Raw genomic sequence first — 26,916 nt, forward strand, 5'->3', positions numbered from 1 at the left:
ACCTTATCTCTTATAATCCCTTCCAAAACCTTTCCTGCAACAGAAGTAAGGCTCACTGGTCTATAATTACCTGGGTCATCTCTACTGCCCTTCTTGAATAACGGCACAACATTTGCAATCCTCCAGTCCTCTGGTACTAAACCTATAGACAATAACGACTTAAATATCAAAGCCAAAGGCTCTGCTATCCCCTCCTTAGCTTCCCAGAGAATCTTCGGATAAATCCCATCTGGCCCAGGGGACTTGTCGAATTTTATTCCTTCTAGAATTAGTGGGCGGCACGGTGGCACAGTGTTTAGCACTGCTGCCTCACAGCGCCGGAGACCCGGGTTCAATTCCCGCCTCAGGCGACTGACTGTGTGGAGTTTGTACGTTCTCTCCGTGTCTGCGTGGGTTTCCTCCGGGTGCTCCGGTTTCCTCCCACAGTCCAAAGATGTGCAGGTCAGGTGAATTGGCCATGCTAAATTGCCTGTAGTGTTAGGTAAGGGGTAAATGTAAGGGTATGGGTGGGTTGCGCTTCGGCGGGTCGGTGTGGACTTGTTGGGCCGAAGGGCCTGTTTCCACACTAAGTAATCTAATCTAATCTAATTGATAACACCTGCTCGTAATTAACCATGATCCTTTCTAGTCTAATATCTCACACCTCATTCTTCTCCTCTAGAATACTCTCCTTTTCTTGAATGAAAACCGATGAGAAATGTTCATTTAGCACCTCTCCGAGCCCCACAGGGTCCACACTCAACTTCCAACTTCTGTGTTTGACTGGCCTTATTCCTACCCTAGTCATTCTTTTATTCTTCACATACGTATAGAAAGCTTTAGGGTTCTCCTTTATTCTATTTGCTGAAAACAAAATCAACAAACAAGGCAAATGCATGAGGTTCACTTACAGAACTATGTGATAACAGATTACTTTAATCCTGTTTGTTTAACACTATTGGCTCTTGAAGGGCCTCACACAAAAGTATAACCTACTCCTTCATAGAAATAAGAAAAAACACTGACTCCCCCAATCCTGGTGTGTCAGCAGCTATTTTTCATTTTGATTTGGATGGAAAGTAACACAGATAGTACTTTACAGAGTGAGTTTCAGGCTCAGACTAGCTGCCCCCCCCCCCTCCCCAGCCCTCCCATCGCCCATATTGTTATATAACAACATGTTCACCGCCACCTCTCCGTACTCCCATGAGAAATCGCTGCTGGCAATATATGGCAGGCAGTTTGACTTTGCATCTGCCCTAAAAGTCAGCCTCAATCTGACTTGAGGCAAGTCAGAAATACTGAGAGTCTGTATGTTCTGACAGAGGCAACAAGTGCAAATAGACAAGATGAGGTGAGGCAATGCAATGCAGAGGTGCTATGAACATCTGAGTAAGCGCAAAGTAATTAAATGCTAAGCGAGCAACTTGGAGCCCTGAGATATACCCTGCTCCAAATTGTTTGCTGTTCCTGCATGCACGGGACTCAGTGGTTAGTACTGCTGCCTCACAGCACCAGGGACCCGGGTTTGATTCCTGCCTCGGGCGACTGCGCGGAGTTTGCACATTCTCCATGTGTCTGCATGGGATTCCTCCAGGTGCTCCAGTTTCTTCCCAAAATCCAAAAATATGCAGGTCAGGTGAATTGGCCATAATAAATTGCCCACAGTGTTAAATGCATTAGACAGGGTATGGGTCTGTAGGGGAATGGGTCTGGATGGATTACTCTTCAGAGGGTCGGTGTAGACTTGTTGGGCCAAAAGGGCCTGTTTCCATACTGTAGAGAATCTAATCTAATCTAATCAAACTAGCATGGTAATGGTATTACAACACAAGGTGTCAGAGCATTCCAAAGTGCAGAACAGAAGTGGATAACCAAATTCTAAGTGGGTAGGAAATGTGCCAGGATGTGGTGAGGCTATTACATGTCTGGTGACAACTGCCATGGACAAAGGATGCAGGCAGTCATGGTCCACGGAGTGTACTCTGAAATGTAAGGAACTGCTGGCCAAGATGGAGGCCTAAAAGGAGTAAGGCAAGCTGGATCCACCAGGTACCTGCTCTGACATTTATGTTGGGTATTGTCACCATTTAGTTTTACTCTGCTCTGTGAGAAAATAGCATACTATGTAGAAATATTAGATTAGATTAGATTAGATTAGATTACTTTACAGTGTGGAAACAGGCCCTTCGGTCCAACAAGTCCACACCGACCCGCCGAAGCGTAACCCACCCATACCCCTACATTTACCCCTTACCTAACACTACGGGCAATTTAGCATGGCCAATTCACCTGACCTGCACATCTTTGGACTGTGGGAGGAAACCGGAGCACCTGGAGGAAACCCACGCAGACACGGGGAGAACGTGCAAACTCCACACAGTCAGTCGCCTGAGACGGGAATTGAACCCGGGTCTCTGGCGCTGCGAGGCAGCAGTGCTAACCACTGTGCCACCGTGCCGCCCACAATTACCTATTACCTATTCTGCCACATTTATATGTTAAAGGCATGCAAATTACATATTGACTATATTTCCACCTTCAACATTATAATCCCAACCAAACTAATCTCCAAACTGCAAGACATAGATCTCTACTCTGCTCTCTGCAACTGGATCCTCGACTTCCTGACCCACAGATTGCAATCAGTGGCGATAGACAAAGCACCTCCTCCGTGACAATCCTCAATACCCACATACCACAAGGATGCATACTCAGCCCCATACTGTACTCCCTGTACACTCACGACTATGTAGTCAAATTTCATCCAAACTCATCTAGAAGTTCGTTGATGACACCACTGTTGTAGGCTGGATATCAAATGATGATGAAACAGAATACAGGAAAGAGATAGAGTGCTTGGTGGCATGGTGTAAAGATAGCAATCTCTCCCTCAAAGTCAGCAAAACTAAAGAGCTGATCATTGACTTCAGGAAGCAAGGAGTAGGGCACGCCCCTATCTACATCAATGGAGCGGAGGTGGAGATGGTTAAGCATTAAGTTCCTAGGAGTGACGAACACCAACATTCTGTCCTGGACCACCCTCCTTGATCCAGGGTCAAGAAGGCATACAAACTGAAAGAACTGTGGATGCTGTAAATCAGAAACACAAACAGAAATTGCTGGAAAAGCTCAGCCTCTGTGGAGAGAAATCAGTTACATTTTCGGGCAAAGAAATGTCACCGGACCTAAAACATTAACTCTGATTTCTCTCCACAGATGCTGCCAGACCTGCTGTGCTTTTCCAGCAATGTTTGTTTTTAGTCACGCCTCTTCTTCTTCAGGAGGCTAAGGAAATTCAGCACATCCGTAAGGACTCTCATCAACTTTTATTGATACTAAGTATAGAAAGCATTCTATGTAGATGCATCACGGCTTGGTACTTAACTGCTCTGTCCAAACTAAGAAACTACAGATTGTGAACACAGCCCAGTCCATCACACAAGCCAACCTTCCATCCGTCGACTCAATCTACACTTCCCGATGCCTTGGAATGGCAGCCAGCACTAAAGACCTCTCCCACCCCACTTATAATCTCTTCTAACCTCTTCCATCAGGCAGAAGATACAAAAAGCTTAAACAAAGGTACCAACAAGGTCAAAGACAGCTTCCTTCCCACTGTCATTACACATCTGAAATGAACCTCTCAAATTTCAAATCTAATGTTGATCCTGCTTTTTGTGCACTTTTTTTGAAGCTGTAACTTTGTATTCCTCACTCTGTTCAATAGCCAGATGATTTATGTATGTTATGATCTGCCTGTATTGCACGCAAAACGAAGCTTTTCACTGTATGAAGGTACATATAACAATAAGAAATAAAGACAAGTCAAAGCAAATAGGCTTCTCACCACTTACTGCTGAGGTTGGCATCTTGTCATTTAAAACTTAGGTGTAAAATTTGACTTTTGTTCCTCATCACTGAGAATCTCATTTTCCTAATCTCGCCATATTTTCCTAATAGACTCACAATTGCCCACATTGTTCAAAGACTTGAAGAATTCTGCACTGTCTCTCTCTCTCTCTCACTCACTGTGTGAAAGAAATAACATTCAATGACTTTAGAAAAAGAAACAGTTAACACGTACCATATCTATATTCTATCAATCAGCTAGTGAATTCAGGGATGTCATAGTCCACAATTTGATATCATCACTAAAAGCAACTGTGAACAAAGTCATCCCATTCCACCCCTTTTGGACTGAACTCTGCTGCACAGACTTTGTACCCTTTTGCCTATAATTTTTCATCCACGATATTTCTGGAAATAATTGCTTGCCTTGTCCATCTTGTATGTGCATTTGGATTTAAATGGGATACGGTTTAAATTTGGTCATTAGTAATTGATAATCTGTTTTGCCCCATGTTAGAGGATAAGTTTGTTATAATAACTATAGTTTTGTTTATCAGTTCATTGACAAAACTGGTGAGAGATTCTTTTATATTCAAAAGTGGTCAAAATCAGGGCTCTGAGAGATTAAATTGGTCACAATTCACACTTGTGATGACTTTTGGATTTACAGGGCTTGATTTCCAAACAGGGTCATGACAACTCTCAGAGAGTTGTGTGATATTGGAAGTCTCTGCCTCACAAGGTGATGAAAGTTGAAATATTGAATATTTTTAAGGCAGTTTATTAGGCAACAGAATCAAAGGTTATCGGGGTTGATGGCAACATGGATTGGAAACACAAACAGATGTGCCATGTCCTTATTTATTGGCGGAGCAGTCTCAAAGGGTCGAATAGTCTGCTTATGCTCCTAGTTCACATGTCTAATGTCATGGTAGATGAACTATTTATTCCAAATAATGTTAAATCTACAGATATCATATACTGACTATATTGTGTTAGTGTGTAGTTGGCTATGCTTAGGATAGGTGCAATGACATGCACAAAATAAAAGTTAAATTGATGTTGCTGAAAGATTTTCATATTTAAAAATGCATCTCTATTGGAAGATTATTTCACAATGTTTCATGTAAAATTTATATCTCATCAGAAATTTTATTTGCTCAAAATATGTTGCAGTATTATAAAAGACAATTAGAATTAATACATGCACAAATGTGCATTCATTGACATACTTATAATTAAAAAGAAACAATTGTGGTTGGACATATTAGGGCACACTTTTCAGGGCAGTTAGGTCTTGAATCAGAATCTTCTGACCCAGATATATGGAAACTACCACTGTGCCATAAGAGCCCTTGCTATGCTTATTTGCTTAGCTTTGTTATACCCAATTATTATTCTGCCATATTTAAATATTCAATTAACAAATATATCCAAGTTTGTTCAGTATCAACCCATGCTGACGGATGTCTTTATATCAATGTTGGACTTTATACTTAGATTCTACATTACAAGTGACTAGAGTCATAGAGATGTACAGCATGGAAATGGACCCTTCGTCCAACTTGTCCATGTCTACCAGATATCCTTACCTAATCTCGTCCCATTTACCAGCACTTGGCCCATATCCCTCTAAATCCTTCCTATTCACATAGCCATCCAGATGCCTTTTAAATGCTGTAATTGTACCAGCTTCCAACATTCCATACATGCACCACCCTCTGCATGCCACTTAGGTCCCCTCTCACCCTGAACCTATGCCCTCTAGTTCTGGACTCCCCCATGTCAGGGAAAAGGCCTATCCATGTCCCTCCTGGTTTTATAAATAAGGTCACCTCTCAGCCTCAGACACTCCAGGTAGAACAGCCGCAGCCAATTCAGCCTCTCCCTATAGCTCAAATCCACCAACCCAGGCAACATCCTTGTAAATCTTTTCTGAACCCTTTGGAGATTCACAACATCCTTCCAATAGGAAGGAGATAAGAATTGCATGCAATATTCCAAAAGTGGCCTAACTAATGTCCTGTACAGCCGCAATATGATCTCCCAACACCTATACTTGATGTTCTGATCAATAAAGGAAAGCATACCAAATATCTTCTTCAATATCCTATACTTTCAAGGAACTATGAACCTGCAGTCCACGGTCTTTTTGTTCAGCAACACTCCCCAGGACCTTGCCATTGAGGTGTATAAGTCTTGCTCTGATTTGCTTTCCCTAAATGCAGCACCTCACATTTATCTAAATTAAACTTCATCTGCCACTCCTCAGCCCATTGACCCATCTGATCAAGATCCCATTGTAATCTGAGGTAACCTTCTTCACTGTCCACTACACCTCTAATTTTGGTGTAATCTGCAAACTTACCACCTGATGAAGGAGTGGCACTCCAAAAGCTAGTGCTTCCAAGTAAACTGTTCGACTATAACCGGGTGTCATGTGATTTTTAACTTTGTTACCCCAGTTCAACACCAGCACCTCCAAGTTATAACTATACCTCCTATGTTCACATCCAAATCATTTACATAAATGAAGAAAAGTAGTGGACCCAGCACCAATCCTTGCAGCACACCACTGGTCACAGGTCTCCTGTCTGAAAAGCAACCCTCCACTATCACCTTCAAGCCAGTTCTATGTCCAAATTGCTAGTTCTCCCTGTATTCCATGAGATCTAACCTGGCGAACCAGTCTCCCTTGAGGCTCGACAGAGGATGATCAACTGCCAACCAAACAATTATTTTTAATCCAGATGTACTACTGGAACACAGAGAGGTCACAAACCTATTTATTCACATTAGTAACATGTATCTTTTCTCACCTTTTCTCTTGAAGCATTGATTCTCACAAGATTACGGTTTCAAATAATGGCTTTTATTGCCATTACTGCACAAGTTTGAACATTTGTGGCTGGCTGTGTTATCATGGGGATCTTAGAGTTGAGCCTGACATCCAGACATCCATCCACACACACACACACACACACACACACACACACACACACACACACACACACACACACACACACACACACACACACACACACACACACACACACACACACACACACACACACCCTTCCAGCAAACAAAAATAGTAAAATAAACTTAACCAGAAGCAAGAAATCTGAGCAGTTTTTCTCTCTGTAATCCAGATTACTCAGGTCAATTCTAACATTCTGACCACTACACCGATATTCCAGTAGAGACTTCCATTTGGACTTACGTTTCTGTGGATCAGTTTGTTGCATTCGAAATTCACTGAGCCATCAGTAAAGACTGGAAGCATCATTACCCTTGTAAAATTGTTACAAACTATAAACTTATCACAAATCCTTCAACATAAAAGTCAAATTCATTTGTGTTGCTTTGAATGAGATTCAAATAACATTTAGCCTTTTCAAAAATCAAATGATTTCCTATTCCAAAGAATAACAATCACTCTCCTATCAAATAATTAAGCTAATTCATCAATAGTTGTCCACTTGTTGACAACATTCTTAAACCAATAGAATAAAAAAGCACACAGCCGTACCTCACTGGATAGTATGAGAATCTTAAGCATAAATGATCCACAATGCTAACAAAAAATAAGTATGACCATTTGAATAGCCCAGCGGCTCTATTTTAAAAAAAAGTAATGTGCATGACTTTGAATGCCACATTTTAAAGGCTTAATTCTCTTTAGCTAAAAAAAGTCAAAATTAGACACCATATAAAGGCTTCCTGCTGTGAATAACGCTAAAATACTTTTATTTTAACATTTTGTTGGTACAATTCAGTCACCTCAGATGAAATATTGTTAAGTGTGACTCAGTGACGCAGTGGCAAGCAGTAGGCGTTTGGCAGTATGACTCCCACGGATTACACATTTAGGGCAGGAACACAAGCCAGCCTCTCACTGGCTGTAGCTTGACAAAGAAGCAAGCCAATGACAGGAAATAACTGATGGCTTTAGCCACGTAAGAAGCTGCATTTGAGTGGGTTGCACTTTAGCTCGGGACAAGCCAATCACCAGCCATTCTTCTCATTAGGACTGTTTTACCATTAAAGGAGAGTTACAAGCTGAAAGACATTGCTGTCTATATCAGTAAGTGAAACAGCTGCCTATTATGACTCATCTACACGTACCATTATGTTAGTCACCAAATTACAAATTCTTCTATGGCTATTAAAAAGAAGTTTAAACTAGAAGTGATGACTGAGTTAGCACACATTTTGTAGAACAGTCAAACTGTTTTTTTTAAAATATGTTCTTCCAAGATGCATTATGCTAAAGTAATTTTCAAAGGATGGTGTATCAATAATATTTCCTTGGATACAGTATTATATCAAATTACAATATAGGCACAAAACATTTGGTCTAACTGTCCTTTGTTGTTATTCCTCTACATGATCGCAGGTGACTGCTCTATTCTCATTTCTCCATGTACTTAACCAACTATTTAACCTAATCTCAAAAGTTAACATAGTCTCTGATTCAATCACCAACTCCAGTAGCACATTCCATATGGTTTTGTTAAATGTCATTAAGGTTTATCCTGCTTTCTGTTCTAAATCTCTAACGCTTAATCTTACATCTACATCCAGACCTTTCAACCCTTGGACACAGTCTAACTTAACTCTCTCACTACTTCTGATATGATATTGTTTATCATAAGTCTTCTTTCTCCTAAAAAGGCAAAGCTTTTAACATTTCCTTCACAATACATCACTTTGTAATAAAACTTTTCAAAGCACTGAAAAATGGATAGCACTGAAGTACAAATACTTAAAGAATACAATTAAGTAGTGATAGCTAATGGGGATTCCATACCTCAACCCCACTCAATAAGATGTTTCAACATTTATGGTGTGTCTCCAAATTATTCCTAATTGAAAAACACACCTCAACCTTTCAGGAGTTTAACAATGAAATCATTTCCCAACTCTCAACACCCCATTGACCACCAGTCACTCCTGAAGAATTCAGGTAGCAAGATACTGATTGTCACAGTGCAACTTAATTACTGTTAAATTCAAAGGCTGAACAGTTGGAGAAGTAAAAAGAAAGTTTAAAACAAGGCAAAAACCACACATGTCATACAAACATATCAGTGCTTTATAGGGATAGAAATACATTTGCCTTTGTGTGACAGCATGCCACATTGAAGTGAACTCATCTATTGCTACTATTTCTCTAGGGAATTATGATTTTAATGATTTCTTTTTCATTTGGGTTGTCATTTAATCTCCACATTTTTCACACTACCTTCAAATGATGTAACTCCTTTATCAGTTTTATTTCTTAAATATAATATAGCGAACCATGTCTTGTCTGAAACAATGCTACTCAATACAATTAATGCAGCTCCATAGTACTGGGCATTTTGTGAGTATTCTTTATTTCTGAGTTATAAGAACAGATTCAGAAATCAATGTGTATCATGACCAAAGTTTGATGCCTATAAGGAAAAACCATTTACTCATCTAGTTGTTTACAATTTAATGACTATTATACTTGCAGAATAAAATTAATAATCCAATTCACACTTCGCATGATACTGCATGTAATTGTACTTGTGAATAATATTTGAAATAACATCTTTAAGGCCACTGAAATTTCCTCCCTCAATTCCCACATGATCCTAAAGACATATCCTGACACACCCTAGTGATGTGTCTCCCCTTGATTTTACTACTTTTTAAATTCCGTATGTATAATACTACTAATCTCACCCCCAACCACTTCAGCATTCACTTCCTTCTACACTGATTTTCTTTATTAAAGACCGATGAGAATCTATTAAATTCCTGTATCAATTTTTTAAAAATCATTATTCAAATAGTAGCAGTGGTCTCTTCTCAGGAAGATCTCATCACCAATTTCAGCTCACCACCACCTTCTCAAGGGCAACTAGAGATGGGCAATAAATGTTGGACAGCCAGCAACACCCACATCCTGCAAATTAATAAAAAAAAACCCTGTCATTTAATATATTGTTACATTTGATGTTTTTGTGAACTTTTTCTTAATTATCTCCCTCAGTTTTCCTTATCTCTCTCTTGATCTCTTATTTCCTCATATTTTCAGACAGTTTTCAAATTATTTCCATTTGGCTCTGCAGTTCTTCAATTTTAATTGGTTTCTAGCCCTTCTCCACATTCATTCATGACATCCTGAAACACTTTATACCTCACTCTATATCTTTATAATGTTTCAAAAAAAAAACACTCCTCCATTTCTTCACATTCCTTTGTGTCAGCTTTTTCTTCCACTTCAGTTCAAATTTCTAAACTCTAATACAATTTGTTGTTGATTTGGTGTGGATATTTTCCCTCTTAAAGCTCATAATATTGTGTTCACTACACCTAGTGTGAAGAAAGACAGAGAAAAAAGAAAAAAAAGAGAAAAAGTTTTCACTTAGAAGGTGATGTGCTTGGAACGTACTGCCAGTTGGGGTGGTGGAATCATGCACATTAGCAACATTTAAGGTGTATCTTGATATAATCATGAATGGGAGGTGAACAGAGGGAGTAAAAACTGCACATGGGCAATTCATAGCTGGTCTAAATAAGGATTAGGAGTAGGCTTCTTGAGCCAAATGGCCTATTCCTGTGCTGTATTGAATTGTATTGTATTGCTATTGTATTGAATAAAGAAATTGCAAGAGATAGGAGTGAGGTGAGTGAAAGGTAAAGGAGATATAAAAGTAAAAGACTAACTGACAAACAGTATTCAAAAAATATAGAAACCACATTCCACATGGTTATGCTGAGGTGAGTAAATGATTCACCAATTTGTTTCATCACTGAGACACTATTGTTACAACTCCATTTTGCTTTTCTGCCCATATTCTGTTTGCCTGAATTACAGCTACAGCATAATGGTTTGTTTCAAGATGGATAATCTGCTGATGACTTTCCCTCTTAAAGCTCATAATATTGTGTTCGGTGTGTGAAACTTCCAGAAAAGCAAAATCAAAAATAGGAGGAGATCACCTTACCAAGTTTCTGTACCTTTTGTAAAATATTAAATTTCATTCATACTGACTTTCTTTATCACACATGGGTTTCATGAGCTTGGCTCAACCTGATTAATGTGCCTTCTTGAGCTGCCTTTCGCGCTCTCATCTTCAGCCTTCATCATCCGCCTCACTTCAAAGCCAGCTACACCTCAGTCAAGAAGGGCCTGTCATCAGTGTCCCAAGGCAGGCTCTTCCCAGCTGTTGACATCAAAGCCAATGTTCTTCATGTAGGCTTTCAGGACATCTTTGGAATGTGTCCACTGCCCAACCTATAATCTTTGATCAGTCATGAGTGGTGGTGGAGGGTTGTTTTTCAGATTGGAGGCCTGTGACCAGTGGAGTGCCACAAGGATCAGTGCTGGGCCCTCTACTTTTTGTCATTTACATAAATGATTTGGATGCGAGCATAAGAGGTAGTTAGTAAGTTTATAGATGACACCAAAATTGGAGATGTAGTGGACAGCGAAGAGTGTTACTCAGATCTTGACAAGATGGACCAATGGGCTGAGAAGTAGCAGATGGAGTTTAATTCAGATAAATGCGAAGTGCTGCATTTTGGGAAAGGAAATCTTAGCATGACTTATACACTTAATGGTAAGGGAGTGTTGCTGAACAAAGAGACCTTGGAGTGGAGGTTTATAGCTCCTTAAAAGTGGAGTCGCAGGTAGATAGGATAGTGAAGAATGCTTTTGGTATGCTTTCCTTTATTGGTCAGAGTATGGAGTACACGGGTTGAGAGGTCATGTTGTGGCTGTACAGGACATTGGTTAGGCCACTGTTGGAATATTGCATGCAATTCTGGTCTCCTTCCTATCGGAAAGATGTTGTGAAACTTGAAAGGGTTCAGAAAAGATGTACAAGGATGTTGCCAGAGTTGGAGGATTTGAGCCAGAGGGAAAGGCTGAACAGGCTGGGGCTGTTTTTCCTGGAGCATCGGAGGCTGAGGGGTGACCTTATAAATGTTTACAAAATTATGAGTGGCATGGATAGGGTAAACAGGCAAAGTCTTTTCCCTGGCATCAGGGAGTCCAGAACTAGAGGGCACAGGTTTAGGGTGAGAGGGGAAAGATATAAAAGAGTCCTAAGGGGCAACTTTTTCACACAGAGGGTGGTACGTTTATGGAATGAGCTGCCAGAGGAAGTGGTGGAGGCTGGTACAATTGCAACATTTAAGAAGCATTTGGATGGGTATATGAATAGGAAGTGTTTGGAGGGATATGGGCCAGGTGCTGGCAGGTGGGACTAGATTGGGTTGGAATATCTGGTCAGCATGGACAGGTTGGACCGAAGGGTCTGTTTCCATGCTGTACATCTCTATGACTCAAGTGTCTCTCTTTTGGCTGGAGAAGTACCTTTACCTTATCAGTTTTCAGATTCAGCTTTAGGGCTCAATAGTTTCCTAAATTCTTCAAATAGGTCGGAGGTGGCCTTTTGTGTGTGCTAGAATAAAACAATCACCTACGCACAGAGGTCCAGTACCGTGATGTGAGAGATGTTGGACATCACCTTCAGCCTACGAAGATTGAAAAGTTTCTCATTGAACCAGTCGTCAATTTGGCCCTGGTTTAGAAAACATAGCCCAGGGGTTATTTACAGAACTAGTGTAAGCATAAGTCAGTAACTTCAGGCAAATCAGTTTAACCTCAGTGGTGAACATGCTTTTAGCAATAAGATCTCAGGACAAAATTAACAATGACTTGGACAACTGCAGGTTATCGGAGAAAAGCCAGTGCAGATTTCTTAGGGGCAACAATTTGTTCAATTATTTTGATGAAGTAACAGAAAGGGTAGAGGAGAGTGAAGAGAAGAGTTGAAGTGGTGTATATAGACATTCAAACAGTATTAGATAAAATGCCACACAACTGATTTATGTGCAAACTTAGAACTCGTGGAATAAAAGGGAGTTAGCAACGTGGATACAAAATTGAGACAGGAAATGAAGTAGAATTAACATTTGTCTTTCAGACTGTGGCAAGATTTATAGTGGAGTTCCTCAGTGGTCTGTGTTAGAACCCCTATTCTTCCAGATATACTAATGATCAACATTGTGGTGGACAGAACACAATTGCAAGATTTGACGATGACACAAATCCTACAAGTATTGTGAATTGTCTTAAGCATCAAGTTAACGTTACAAAGACATAGACTGATTGGTGGAGGTGGGAGACAAGAAGCTGATGCATTTAAAGCAAAGAATTATGAAGTGATTTACATTGCTCAGAAGAAATGGGACAGACAATATAAAATAAAGCATACAATTTCAAAAGGAGGTTTCTAAGCAGAGAAACCTGAGGGAATATCTGCACAAATCATTGAAGGTGACAAGGGAGGTTGCAAGAGCAGTTTCTAAAACATATAGGATCCTGACCATCATAAATAATGGCACAAAGTACATGGGCAAGCAAGTTATGATAAACCTATATAATACACCTGTTTGGCTCAATGGTTTTGCATCCAGTTCTGGGCACCACACTACAAGAAGAACTTGAAGACATTAGGAAAGTTATAGAACAGATTCACAGGAATAATAAAACAGTTTAAAAGGAGAGAAGTCATTTGAGTCTATACTGCACTCCGTAAGAGTGTGGTGTAAGCAGAATTGTGGCTTTCAAAATAGACTTGGATCATTGTCTGAAAATAAATAATTTGCTTAGCTACAGGGAAAAGTAGGGAAGTGGCACTAAATGCACGGTTCATGCAGAGAGCTGACACAGACATGCCAGGCCAAATGATGACCTCCTGTTCTGTAGCTGTTTTATGATTTGATGATCTTATGGAATTTCATTCCAGGTAAAGTAACATTTTGTCAGTTACACTATCCCTGTGTAGCATGCTGTGCATCAATTCCATCGTTTATACTTATCTAGTGGGTCAAATCTAACTGAATCAGCAGACGACAATCTTTTATGTAATGTGTGCCGACCAGTTTGGTCATACAATTTTGGGACTAGTACATTTCTTCATTATGTATCATGTTCATACTTAGATACTGATTTGGAAATGCCGCTGTTGGACTGGGGTGTACAAAAGTTAAAAATTGCACACCAGCTTATAATCCAACAGGTTTATTTGGAAGCACTAGCTTTTGGAGCGCTGTTCCTTCATCAAGTGTTTATTGAGTATAAGATCGTAAGACACAGAATTTAAAGCAAAGGTTTACAGTGTGATGTAACTGAAATTATAACTTGAAAAAGACCTGGATCGTTTGTTAAGTCTCTCATCTTTAAGTGAACTTTAACAACTGGTGTCATGTCAGCCCAGATAATGCATTTAAGGTGGGAGCTGCCCTGTGTAAGACTGTCTGTGTCACGATGGTCAGACTGATTCTAATCTAAAAAGCGGATTTATAGAATCTTATATGGATTCATGCAGTTTTTGAACAAAGTAAAATGTAATTCTGCAAGTACAAATTCACCCCACAAACGTACGTGTGTGTGTGTGTGTGTGTGTGTGTGTGTGTGTGTGTGTGTGTGTGTGTGAGAGAGAGATTGTTTGTGGTGGGAGTGGCGGGTGTTATGAGCCTCTGCAGTGTATGAGATAGACAAATTTGTCTGAGTCGAAAGAGTACCTTCCACATATATGGTGGTATCCCATGCAGGCAAGGATGCCCAGACGCATGTACATTGGCAAGACCAAGCAGAAGCTGTGGCAACGGATGAATGGACACCGCACAACAATTAAACAGACAGGAGTGTTCTCTCCCTGTTGGAGAACACTTCAGCGGTCTGGGACAGTTGACCTCCGACCTTTGGGTGACCGTCCTCCAAGGTGGACTTCGGGACAGGCAACAACGGAAGGTAGCCGAGCAGAGGCTGATAGCCAAGTTCGCTACCCATGCGGATGGCCTCAACCGGGACCTGGGGTTCATGTCACACTACACGTGACCCTATTGCACTACATACATACATACACACAGACCCTCCCTCATACGCTCACATATACACTCACACAAGCAACCTCTCACAGACTTATACCCCTTTACACTCAAACTCTCACACATACACACACACTCTCACAGACATTCATACCCCACCACTCCTCCCCACCACACACACACACTCACCCACATGCACATAAGTATGTGGGGTGAATTTATACTTGCAGAATTACGTTTTACTTTGCTCAAAAACTTCATGAATCCATGTAAGATTCTGTAAATCCTTTTTACAGATATGCATTATCTGGGCTGACATGACACCAATTGTTAAAGTTCACTTGATAATGTAACTTTTTAAAACGTCTTGCGACTTACATGTGAAAGAACTGAAACCAACATGTCATTCTAAAAGATGAGAGACTTAAACAATCCAGGTCTTTTTCAATATATCATTTCAGTTACATCACACTGTAAACCTTTGCTATAAATTCTGTGTTTTACGATCTTATACTCCACAACCACCCGATGAAGGAGCAGGTTTTTAACTTTATACTTGGATACTGCTGCTTCACAAATTACAGGAAGTACAGTATATGTAACCACTGCCATTGTGGATAGCACACCAAAATATATTAAACAACATCAGCACTAGAAGTTACAAGGTATAGAAATTCCACTTTGCATCTATTAAATTTACCCGTGCACCACAACTTGATCACACCAACCGGATTGCAACTTACACAACATCGTACTGCCAACCTGTTATTTTCCATTAATTAGATTTATACTTGTTTCTGTAGCTGGTGGTAAAAGATGGAGGAATCATCTCCAGTGGAAAGCAGTAGGCCAGGATCTAGTAAGAACACATTAAAATTTGATGCTCAAGTTGTTATTTTTGGAGAATCATGGAGTGTATGTGCTGGAATTTCTCCTGGTATAATGAGATGGGCTGACTAATGCAAATTATTCATAGTCATTAGACAGAAGTGGTCCAAAGGCTTTTATTTAATTTAGTTCTTTTTAATGCTTGTAGAATGCACTTTCTTATGTTAGAGTACACTCACGAGGAGCAGCAGATTGGTATATTGTATTAATCAAAGTTTCTTCTGAACAATAAATCTTGCATTTTTAAAAAAATATAACTCATGGGATGGGAGTGTTGCTGACTGGCCTGATTTATCACCTCTTCACCACTGTAGTCCATAATTTCCAAATAACCAAAACCATCTTCCTTTGTCCTAGGTACGACTCCAACCAGTGAAGAGTTCTCCCCCAGTTTCACACTGACCAGTTCTGTTAGGACTTCTTGATATCAAGGACTGTCACTCTCACCTCTGAAATTCAGCTTTCTTGTACATGTTTAAACCAAGGCTGAAATGAAGTTTGAACAGAGTGGCCCTGCCGGAACGCAATCTGGGTGCCAGTGAGTAGTTTATTGCTAAGGAAGTGACACTTGATAACACTGCTCATGACACCTTCCATCACGTTAATGGCGACCAAGAGTACACCGATGGGGCTGTAATTGACCGGGTCGGATTTGTCCTGATGTGTGTGTGAAGGCCAGACCTGGTCAATTTTTCACATTGTCAAGTAGATGCCAATGTTGTAGCCATATTAAAAACAACTTGGCTAGGGATGTGATAAATTCTGCACCATACATCTTCAGTAATATTGCTAGACTATTTTCAGGGCTGATGTCCTTTGAAGGTATCCAGCATCTCCAACTACTTCTTGATATCATGTGGAGTGAATCAATTTGACTGAAGGAGGGCATCTGTGATGCTTGGACCTCTGAAGATGTTACAGATTGATCAGCCACTCACATACCAAGATCTCATGATTCTCAGTAATAGATAACTTTAAGTTATTCTGAAATCTGGAGATATGTAATTGATAATCAGCTGACTTCAGAATGATCAGCTAATATGTTATCTTAAAATTATAATATGTCCTCTCAGCATTTTTCCTCACCAAAGTAGGTCAGTTAGACTTAATTATTCACTGGAAATCCATGTGTCATACAGTTGTACAAAAGTAGAGAAGAGAACATAAGATAGTGATTTGAAGGCATTTAGAAGAGACTCTAGAATCAATTATATTTTAGTGGGTAAATGTCACTCCAACCCACACAAGTAACAGTGAAGGTGCTCTGTTGTAAGCAGTGGTGATTTAACAAGTCTAGGCTTCTTTCATGGCAATGGTATCTTCATACAGTGCATGGTTACAAATATCTTTTGGTTACTACAGTTTGACCTTCAATACCAAGGATATATTAATTGATGCTTAAGAATAAACATTTAAAAATTAACCTGTGTTCAGTTGTGGAAACAACTTCATGTCAATGCACACTTTGCTTCTGTTTTGAAAACATTATGTAACTACGTGTGCACAAATGATCACCATTAATGGAAACTGGGCATTTCATATGAATATTGATTGGAAAGGAAAAGAAATGTGCTCATTTTTGAAACCATTTTTAAACTAATGTTTTTAGTATCACTTAAATTGTTTATAGATAATTGGCAACTCAGAATAAAGTCTATTCATATCAGTGATATCAACATGAAATATCTGCAACTTAATGGGAACATGAGTCAAAAGTTTGTATGAAGAAGGGCTTATGCCCGAAACGTCGATTCTCCTGTTCCCTGGATGCTGCCTGACCTGCTGCGCTTTTCCAGCAACACATTTTCAGCTCTGATCTCCAGCATCTGCAAACCTCACTTTCTCCTCAAAAGTTTGTATGGGTCATATTGGATCCATAAATAGAAAAAAAATGGACACTCCATCAATACACAGAAGTTTTTAAGCACGGATTAGGTACTTTTCTGAAGCCAAGTGTATTTCTAAGTCAGAAAAGAAACTAAGGAATCCATCTATGTCAGGCTACAGGGTAGAAATTGGTCTGTGGCTGTGGAGATGATCCCAGTGGATGGCTGGAAATCCAAAGGAGCCTAACTACAGCCAATTCCTGAAGTCTGACACAATTCAATGCAGTTAACCATCAGCTTTAGGGATCTAGTTCTTTTAAGGAATGGTGACTTCCACTATGATCTCCCAGAATAATGGCCATAGAAACATAGAAAATAGGAGCAGGAATAGGCTATTAAGCCCTTTGAGTTTGCTTGCTACTCATTATGATCATGGCTGAAGATCCAACTCAATGGCCTATTCCTGCTTTAGTCCTGTATTCTTTGATCCCTTTAATCTCAAATGCTATATCCAACTCCTTCTTGAAATCAAATAATGCTTTTACTCAACTGCTTTCTATGGTAGTGACTTCTACTCTCTGGATGAAGAAATTTCTCTGCATTTCAGTCCTAAATGGCTTACACCTATCCATGGACTGTGATCCCTGGTTCTGGGTTCCCCCACCATCAAGGAACATTCTTCCATAATCTATCTTGTCCAGTCCTGTTAGAATTTTATAGGTGAGATATCCAACCCCCTCTCCCAATCCCAGAGCTTGCAGGCAGGCCACCGTAGGGATGGGCAGATGGTCACTATTGAGGGAAATGGTGAGGGGCAATTAATGAACCAGCTATCACTGTTGCTGGAGGATACCCTTCTATGATGTATCTGTAGATTCACTCCATTGAGCTCATAATGAGGTTTCCAGTATTGAGTGGGTGACCTCCCAGATGGCATAGGCTAATTACAGGGTCAATCAGGGCCACTGTGCAAACACTGACTGCAGGAATGCTGAGGTATTCACTCCATTGGAAGGGTTACTCCCCCACAATGTCAGCCTGAAAGCAGTGTCCTGTTTGAAATTAAAAACGTGTACAAGGTCACACGAAGATGCCTTCACCTCAAGGCATTCCCTCACGCTCTCCTATCGGCATCAGTGGCACCTACCTCTGATGGTGCCGAAGTTAGTGCTGTCTTGAGTACCTGCCCCCATCCTTACTGGATGACTAGCATACAAGAGACTACAGTCTTGTGGGAGAGGTGGCAACATCCCTACCACTGGACCAGAAGGTCCAGATACCACCTCAGGAATGTGATGGCTACTGAGATACATGGGACATAGGCCAGTACAGTACAGGAACAGGCCCTTCAGCCCATTATTTCTATGCTGAACATGAGGCAATTTGTAAACTAATCCTATCTGCCTGAACATAGTCCAGATCTTTCTGTTCCCTGCCTGTTCTGTATAAATGGCTCTTAAAATGTTGCTATTGGATCTGCTGCTACCGCTTTCCAAGGCAATGCACTCCTATAAAATATGCCTCACATAGCTCCTTTTAAATATTTCCCCCTCTCACCTTAAACCCATGCCCCCTAGTATTTGACATTTCCACCCTATCCACGTCTCTCATCATTTTATATACTTCAATCAGGTCACCCCCTCAGCCTCTAACGCTCTAGTAAAACCAATCGATGTTTGTCCAGACTCTCCTTATATCTAATATATACCAATCAAGGCAACAACCTGGTAAACCTCTTTCACACCCTCTACAAGCCTTCAGATCCTTCTTACAGTGTGTGTGTGATAACACATTTAAACAGGTTGATTAAAAATTGGCCAGCTCTTTAAAAATTATTCAGGTGTCAGACAACATTCAAGTCATGGCCAATTTGGCAAAATATCAGACAATGTTTGTAGAACAACACTCCAGCAAGAGTGCTCTAAGGGAGACAAAAAATAAGATAATACTGGCACAGCAACCCTCCCCCCATTTTAGAAGCAACAAATTATATCAGTCAGTGAGACATATTTTAATGGCAACTGTTTTCTAGTGGTAATTTTTCCATTCTTTTGACTCGACCGGATTCTCTCCCGCTCTTGAAGACGTTGACATGGTTCCACAGGTGCAGCAGCCCAAAAATATCTCACTCAATGACCACATTGAGCAGTCAGCAATAAGATATTGTGCTTATTTTTCTCATCCTTCTGTAGTCAGGGCAGTAAAGTGAACTGATACACCTCTACTTTTGTCACATCTGAGACGTAATAACTTTTGAATTGGAACATGGAATTTTTTGCTGGAAAAGCACAGTTCAGGCAGCATCCAAGGAGCAGGAGAATCGACGTTTCGGGCATGAGCCCTTCTTTAGGAATGGAAGTTTCTCCTGCTCCTTGGATGCTGCCTGACCTGCTGCGCTTTTCCAGCAACACATTTTCAGCTCTGATCTCCAGCATCTGCAGTCCTCACTTTCACATGGAATTTTTTGTCAACTCAACAATTTAATGTCTGGTTCAAGTGGTACATTTACCCAGCTGGACTTGGAAATGCCAAATATTTTCAAAGCAGTTCACCTCTCCTTCATTCTCAGACAATCTATCCATTATAATAGGAGTAGCCTGTGCTGCAGGGAGGCCAGAAACTCAGGGTTTGATGTCGGGGGAAGATTTTATTGCTCCCTGCCAATGGGTTTGGAGGCTGAGATGAGGGACGGCCATAAACATCTGCACGTTTTCTGCCCAGCTATCAATCCCCACCTGACTTCTATTTTACAGGGGCTAGGTCCACCCACCTACCCTTTTAGAATGTCATTTCCCACTCAACTATAATTTCCAGGCCAGGGGAATAGGTCAGGGATGGGAGGATTCCCAGCAGACTTGCCTAGTCAAGTCTCCTACAGACAACCTTTCCTAATTGGGGGCTTGCTGCAAGTGCCTCCTCCCTGGCCTTGGGATCAGGCCCCACTCCTCTCACAGGTCCTCCCATCCTAGTGCCCCTGACAGACCCAATTCTAACCTTTGATCAGGATCCTGGTTCATCTTTGCTGGGACCAAATGTAGTCCCAGCAATGGCAAACCTTCCCAGTGATGCTGCTGGGAATAAAGAGCTGCAATCCAATCAGATTAGCCAACTGGTCTCTGAGGCAGGACTTTCTTCCTTAATGTGGGCAGATGTTTCCCTCCTTTGGCAACAAATGCTCCACTGTTAGATGTCTCCACGGTACCTCTTCATGATCATCGGCAAAAGTGAAGGAAGGTGTTGTTAACATAAAGCAGCTATCATAACCTACTCACTGATACTCAATTTGGGTTCAATGAGGGCCACTCGATCCCTGACATCATTACAACCTTGGTCCTGATATGGGCAAAGATCTGAACTTATGTGGGGAGGCAGAAGTGACTACTCCTGACATCAGGACAGTGACATTTCTCACTGAGGCAATCAACTGGAAATCAAGCCGTACTATGCCCAGCTTTGTCATTAATCTTAAACATCTTACAAAGGTACACAAAATTCCCCAGTTCACCTGTTTGATAGACTTATATTAACAGAAAATGGAGTCCAGATTTCTGTACTTAATAGAAATGTATGACAAATATATTGATTCTAACCACAGGTAGGCAAGTATTAACTGTCAACATATAACCACCACTTAAACTCTAACCCTCTCCTAAACATACAAAATTACAGCGAGTTTTGAGAAGATTTGTAACTCAGGTTGAGGTTCTGGATGTAGGTTTGCTTGCTGAGCTGGAAGGTTCATTTCCAGACGTTTCATCACCATACTAGATAACATCTTCAGTGGGCCGCTGGGCGAAGCACTGCTGATAATTCCTGCTTTCTTTCGAGTTTTTTTGGGTTGGTAATGTCACTTCCTGTGATGTCATTTCCTGTTCTTTTTCTCAGGGGGTGGTAGATGGGGTCTAACTCGATGTGTTTGTTGATAATTACAGCTATGAAGAGAGGTTGAGTAGATTAGGATTATTTTCATTAGAAAGACGGAGGTTGAGGTCTACAAAATCATGAGCGGTAATAGACAGGGTGGGTAACAAGAAACCTTTTCCCAGAGTGGGGCAATCAATTACTAGGGTTCACGAGTTCAAGGTGAGAGGGAAAAAAGTTTAAGGGAGGTACACGTTGAAAGATCTTTACGCAGAGGGTGGTGAGGGACTGGAACATGTTGCCAGAGGAGGTGGTAAAGGTGGACACAATAGCATCATTTAAGATGTATCTAGACAGATATACAGGTTTAGTTAAAAAATCTGGATCAGCGCATGCTTGGAGGGCCAAAGGGCCTGTTCCTGTGCTGTAATTTTCTTTGTTTTTTGACAGACAAAAAAAAAATTGTATTATGGATGAAGAGAGAAATCTGAACGCAATTCAATTTCCCTAGTCCACAGGGTTTGCTGAGATGATCCTTTCAGCAAAAGTGGGGACTGCAGCTGCTGGAGATCAGTCAAGATTAGAGTGGTGCTGGAAAAGCACAGCAGATCAGGCAGCATCTGAGGAGCAAGAATACTGACGTTTCTGACAAGAGCCCTTTATCAGGAATGAGGCATGGAGCCTCCTCAGTGGAGAGATAAATGGGAGGGGGCGGTGGGGTTGGGGACAAGGTGGATAAGAGTACAATAGGTGGAAGGAGGGGATAGGTCAAAGGGGAGGGTAGAGCAGATAGGTGGGAAGGAAGATTGGCAGGTAGGACAGGTCATGAGGGTGGTGCTGAGCTGGAAGGTTGGAACTAGGGTAAGTGGGGGGGGGGGGGGGGAAATGAGGAAACTGGTGAAGTCCACATTGATGTCCTGGGGTTGAAGGTGTTCCGAGACGGAAGATGAGGTGTTCTTCCTCCAGACGTTGGGTGGTGAGGGAGTGGCGGTGGAGGAGGCCCAGGACCTGTATGTCCTCAGCAGAATGGGAGGGGGGTGTTGAAATGTTGGGCCACGGGGTGGGGGGGGTTGATTGGTGCGGGTGTCCCGGAGATGATCCTTTGCTTATTGAACTTTAATTTCTCTTTCACAATACCTTTTCACCTCTTCATAGGAAGTACAGACAGTTGATACATCATCTGTAAAATCTCTTTGTTACTAGTTAAAACCACAGCTTATAGCAACTGGTGAGGGAATGTAAACTGGTTTTCTTCAAGTTTTAGATATTTTATTGGAGAGAAATGTACACCATCTCCCCTTCTAGAGGTCTAAAGGCTTCCACCAGTTTTGTGTACAGCCAAAGCTGTTGAGCTACCCAGAAGCCAATAGATAGCTGTTGCCAAGCTGATGGCCTTGCTCATCCACAACTGGTCAACAACCAATAAACTACCGGTTGCTGGCTGTATCTCACTTTGTACACACTTCCTGATACTGACCTGTCTGCAAGCAAACAAACAAACAAAGTCTCCCTCACTGAACAAAGCAACCATGTAAACACAATTTACAATAAGCTTCAGTAACATGCTTTTGAAAAATGCACAAATTCCCTCCACAATCCTTGGTTTAAAGACTATCCTTTCCCCACTTCAGTCCAAATTAAAAATACAGACAAATGAACAGACACAATCTTTTCAGCAATATTTGACTACATTAGAGGAGTATTGGCAAAATTGGAGTCTATAGGAATTCGGGGCAAAACACTACACTGGTTGAGGTCATTTCAAGTAGATAGGAAGATGATTGTGGTTTTTGGAAGCCAATCATCTCAGTCGTATGGTATTGCTTCCTAATAGTATTGGGGGTGTCCTTACACCCAAAGGACTGCAGCAGTTCAAGATTACCACCACCTTAAGAGCAGTTGGGTATGGGCAATAAAACCTGGGTTGTACACAGCATCCCATGTTGTTGGTGAGGGCAGCAATTACCGCTCATTCCCAATTGCCCTATCTGAATGGCTCACTTCAGAAAGCTGTTGGTTTGCAGTCAAGTAGGTCAGGCTAGATAAGAATGGCAAGATTTCCTACCCTGAGGAACATTAGTGAACCACCTGAGGGGTGGATTTTTAGGACAATCAATGATAGTTCCATTATCACTGTTACGGAGTTGAACTTACAATTCCAGTTTTGAATAAATGGAACATATATTTCATTTCTTCATCATGGAATTTATGTCCATGAGAGGTACAAAATTGCAGGCCTGAAGATGAAACACCCATCTTTGATCTGTCTAGCTTGCACACACTTGCAAATACTAGTTACAATGAGCAGATAATTGAAGTGATGTTGTACTTTGGTGTATTTTAGCTGCACTCACATAAGATGGGAAAAGGAGCAAGGATATTGTAACATTTGTGTAACAGAATACAGATTGTCATTTTGGTTCACTAAGAAGTTTTCTCTGAATCACAGGAAAGTTTATGTTCCTCACAAAGCAAATCATTTGAATTAATAACCTGAAGTTTGTTTTGAGCATTTAGGAAACATGTCACCTTTAACTTAAAATTTCTGTGTGATAAATATTAGGCAAATTATTGACAGTGTCCTGTGTCTGTGTTACTGGGAAAATCTGTCCTGAATTCTGTAGCTATTTACCAATACCAACAACACCCCTCTCCCCATCTGTGTTGTACCACATTTGTCAGTGGTCCTGAAATTGGCAACAGTCTAAACATTGAGCAGCACCATTTTCTTCTTGTGAAGCTGACTGTTTGTTGTGCAAATGGATTCCTGATTAATTTTGTTTGTTTATATTAGGGGGAAAAGGCATGCTGCTGTTATCATCCAGTCTTCCTCTCCCCTTTGGTTGTATTTCGCTTGACTGAAGCTCCTTTTTCCCCACCAGATGATAAATTGACAAAAATGAATTTTGAAAAGTCTGCATGTTTACCATCATACATAGTGCACAGTGTGGCAGGTTTATATCTCAACTATTTTTTAAACTTAAGTAAATGGTAAAAATTTGGAAAGGAAACCTTCACTCAGGTTGCTGGTTTACTGATTATTCCAAAGTATAAACAATGCTTGGGAAAAATTCAAAAATGAATAAAGTGGGCTAAATTATAGAATACACTGAAGTTTAACAGCAGGTTTTAAGCCAGGTTTTTCTAAAAATCTGTACTCCAAGATTAAAAACTCAAAATCATGCATTTATTTGATGACTTCAATGTGTTTTTCAGCATATGAAGTGCAATCATAGTTAAAATATAGGTAACACAGTAACCAATTTGCAGACAACAAGCCCCAGCATTACAGCAAAGTAATAATGACGCAGATAATCTATTTTAATGATGTTAATTGGGGCATACAAGGACTAACTTTCCAGTTCTTCTTTAAACCTGTGTCTTCTGATCTTTTACATCCACCTGAGGGGCTAAGCAGGACCCTGGTTTATTATTTCACCCAAAGGATGGCATCTTTGACAACACAGTAGCCCATCAGTGTCAGCCTATGTTTTGTGCTCAACTTTCTGGAAGGAACTTAATTTTATCATTTCCTGCCGCAGAGGCAAGAGTGTGACAAATGAGCTATGAGAGACACTCTTTCATTCACGGTTTCTAAAAGAAATGTTCTTTTGTATAAATTGTGCTATGATTGGAGTTCCAATTCTGATGATGTCATATATTTAGGAAGTCTGAAGTATGATTTTGCAGATGGCAGGGTGCTTCTTTTATTCAATTACAGGATGTAGGTGTCACAGGCTAGGTCAGTAGTTGTTGCTTAATTCTAAGTGCCTTTGAAAGTGTGGTGGGAACCACCTTCTTCAACTACTGCAGTCCTTGCATGCTCAGACACCTACTGTGCTATTTGAATGGCAATTCCAGGATTTACACCTGTCGGCAGTGAAGGAAAGGCGACTTGTTTCCAAGTCAGGAAACTTGTTGATGTTGATTTGAGGGGAACTTGCCAGTAATGATGTTCTCATGCTTCTGCTGTCCATGTCCTTCTATACAGTCAGGCCAATAATTTCAAAGGTTCTATTATGCATCATGCAGATGGTATGCATTGCTGCTACAATGCATTAATGGTGAAAGTAGTGAGGGTGGAAGGTGATGGACGGGATGTCAATCAAATGGGTTGCATTCTCCTTGATGGTGCTGAGCTTTCTGGAGTTGGTGGCACTGTACCATAACAGGCAAATAGACCATATTCCACCTGGATTTGTCCCTCGTAGATGGTGACAGGCATTGTGGAAAAACCCACCTTATGAATCCCCAGAGTTTCTAGCCACAGTATTTTAGTAGCTGGTCTGGTCAGTTTCTGGTCAATGGTAAGCCCCAGAATGTTGATAGTGAAGTATTCTGCAATACTAATGCCATTAAAATGTCATGGAACAATGGTTAGGTTCTCTCTTGTTGGAGATACTGATTGCCTGCCACATCCGTGGCACAAATGTTACTTGTCAGTTATCAGCCTAAGTCTGTTTGTAGTACAGTGTTATAGCTTCATCAGGTTTTGTTGCACATGGACACAGACTGCTTCGGTACTTGAGGAGTTGTGAATAATGCTGAACATTGTTTAATCCCCACTCCTGGCCTTACGATGGAGAGAAGATTATTGATGAAGCATATAAAGGTGGTTGAACCTAAGGGACTATTCTGAGGAACCCCTGCAGTGCTATCCTGTGGTTGAGATGATTGACCACCAACAACCATTTTACTTTGAACCAAATATGAATCCAATGAGTCAAGCATTTTTTCCTCAGATTCCTCTTGAATGCAGTGCTGCTATGGCTCCTTAACGTTGCACAGAGTCAAATGCAGCCTTGATGTCAAGGGCAGTCACTCTCATCTCACCTCTGAAATTCGGTTCTTTTGGATCAAAGCTGTGATGAGGTCAGCAGCAGAGAGAGACTAGTAAAACCCAAACAGAGTGTCAGTGAGCAAGATTTTCCTTTGTAAGTTATACCAGATAGCACTATTAAAAGACCCCTCCATCACTTTGTGGCTGATCAAGAGCAGACTGATGGGGTTTAACTGGCTGGGTTGGAATTATCCTGCTTTTTGGGGATAGGATACCCATATTGTAGGGTTGATGTCAGTGTTGTAGCTTTATTGGAACACCTTGGCTAGAAAAGTGGCTGGTTCTGGACATCAAGTTTTCAGGACTATTTCTGACACTGTCTGGGTACATAACCTTTACAATATCCCATGCCTTCAATGGTTTCTCGATATTACACAGAGTAAATCAGATTGCTTGAAGAGAGTCCTCTGTGATACTAGATGTCTCAGGAGAATGCAGAAACTGGTTATCTATTTGGCACTTCTGGCTGAATGTGGTCAAATGTGTGCAGTCTCCACCTTCTGTCAGTTCTTTAATTATCCACCACGATTCACAACACTGAGACAGAACTGCAGAACTTAGACTGATCCTTTGGCTATGGGATTGCTTAGCCCCTGTCTTCTGTATGCTACTTCAACTGTTTGACATGTATGTAGTACTATGTTGTAGCTTTATCAAGTTGACATCTTATATTTTTGTGTGCCTGGTGTTGTTTCTGGAATGCTCTCTTGCACTCTTTATTGAGCCAGGGTTGATTTCACAGCTTCTTAGTATTGATAAAGTAAAGGACATATTTTGTAATAGGTTAGATTA

The 26,916-nt window shown here is 40.8% G+C and overlaps 1 protein-coding gene across 3 annotated transcripts in view; it reads right to left on the reverse strand.

The window, feature by feature from the left end:
• The window catches only part of LOC122553578 (SERTA domain-containing protein 2-like), a 58,010-nt gene that overhangs the window by 24,321 nt on the left and 6,773 nt on the right, over positions 1-26,916 (reverse strand). The window contains exon 2 of one of the 3 annotated variants that reach the window (XR_015757902.1): positions 7,441-9,769. The exons of 1 other annotated variant lie outside the window; for it this stretch is intronic. The gene's annotated coding sequence lies outside the window, so the exon portion shown is untranslated. Of the gene's footprint in view, positions 1-7,440; positions 9,770-19,816; positions 21,356-26,916 lie in introns of those variants that run through there. One more of the 3 variants, XR_006312766.2, reaches the window with a different exon arrangement.

The sequence above is a fragment of the Chiloscyllium plagiosum genome, unplaced genomic scaffold (genome assembly GCF_037043375.1).
Source record: "Chiloscyllium plagiosum isolate Xiang-an unplaced genomic scaffold, Cpla_swu_hap1 HiC_scaffold_8, whole genome shotgun sequence".
Classification (NCBI taxonomy): Eukaryota; Metazoa; Chordata; class Chondrichthyes; order Orectolobiformes; family Hemiscylliidae; genus Chiloscyllium; species Chiloscyllium plagiosum.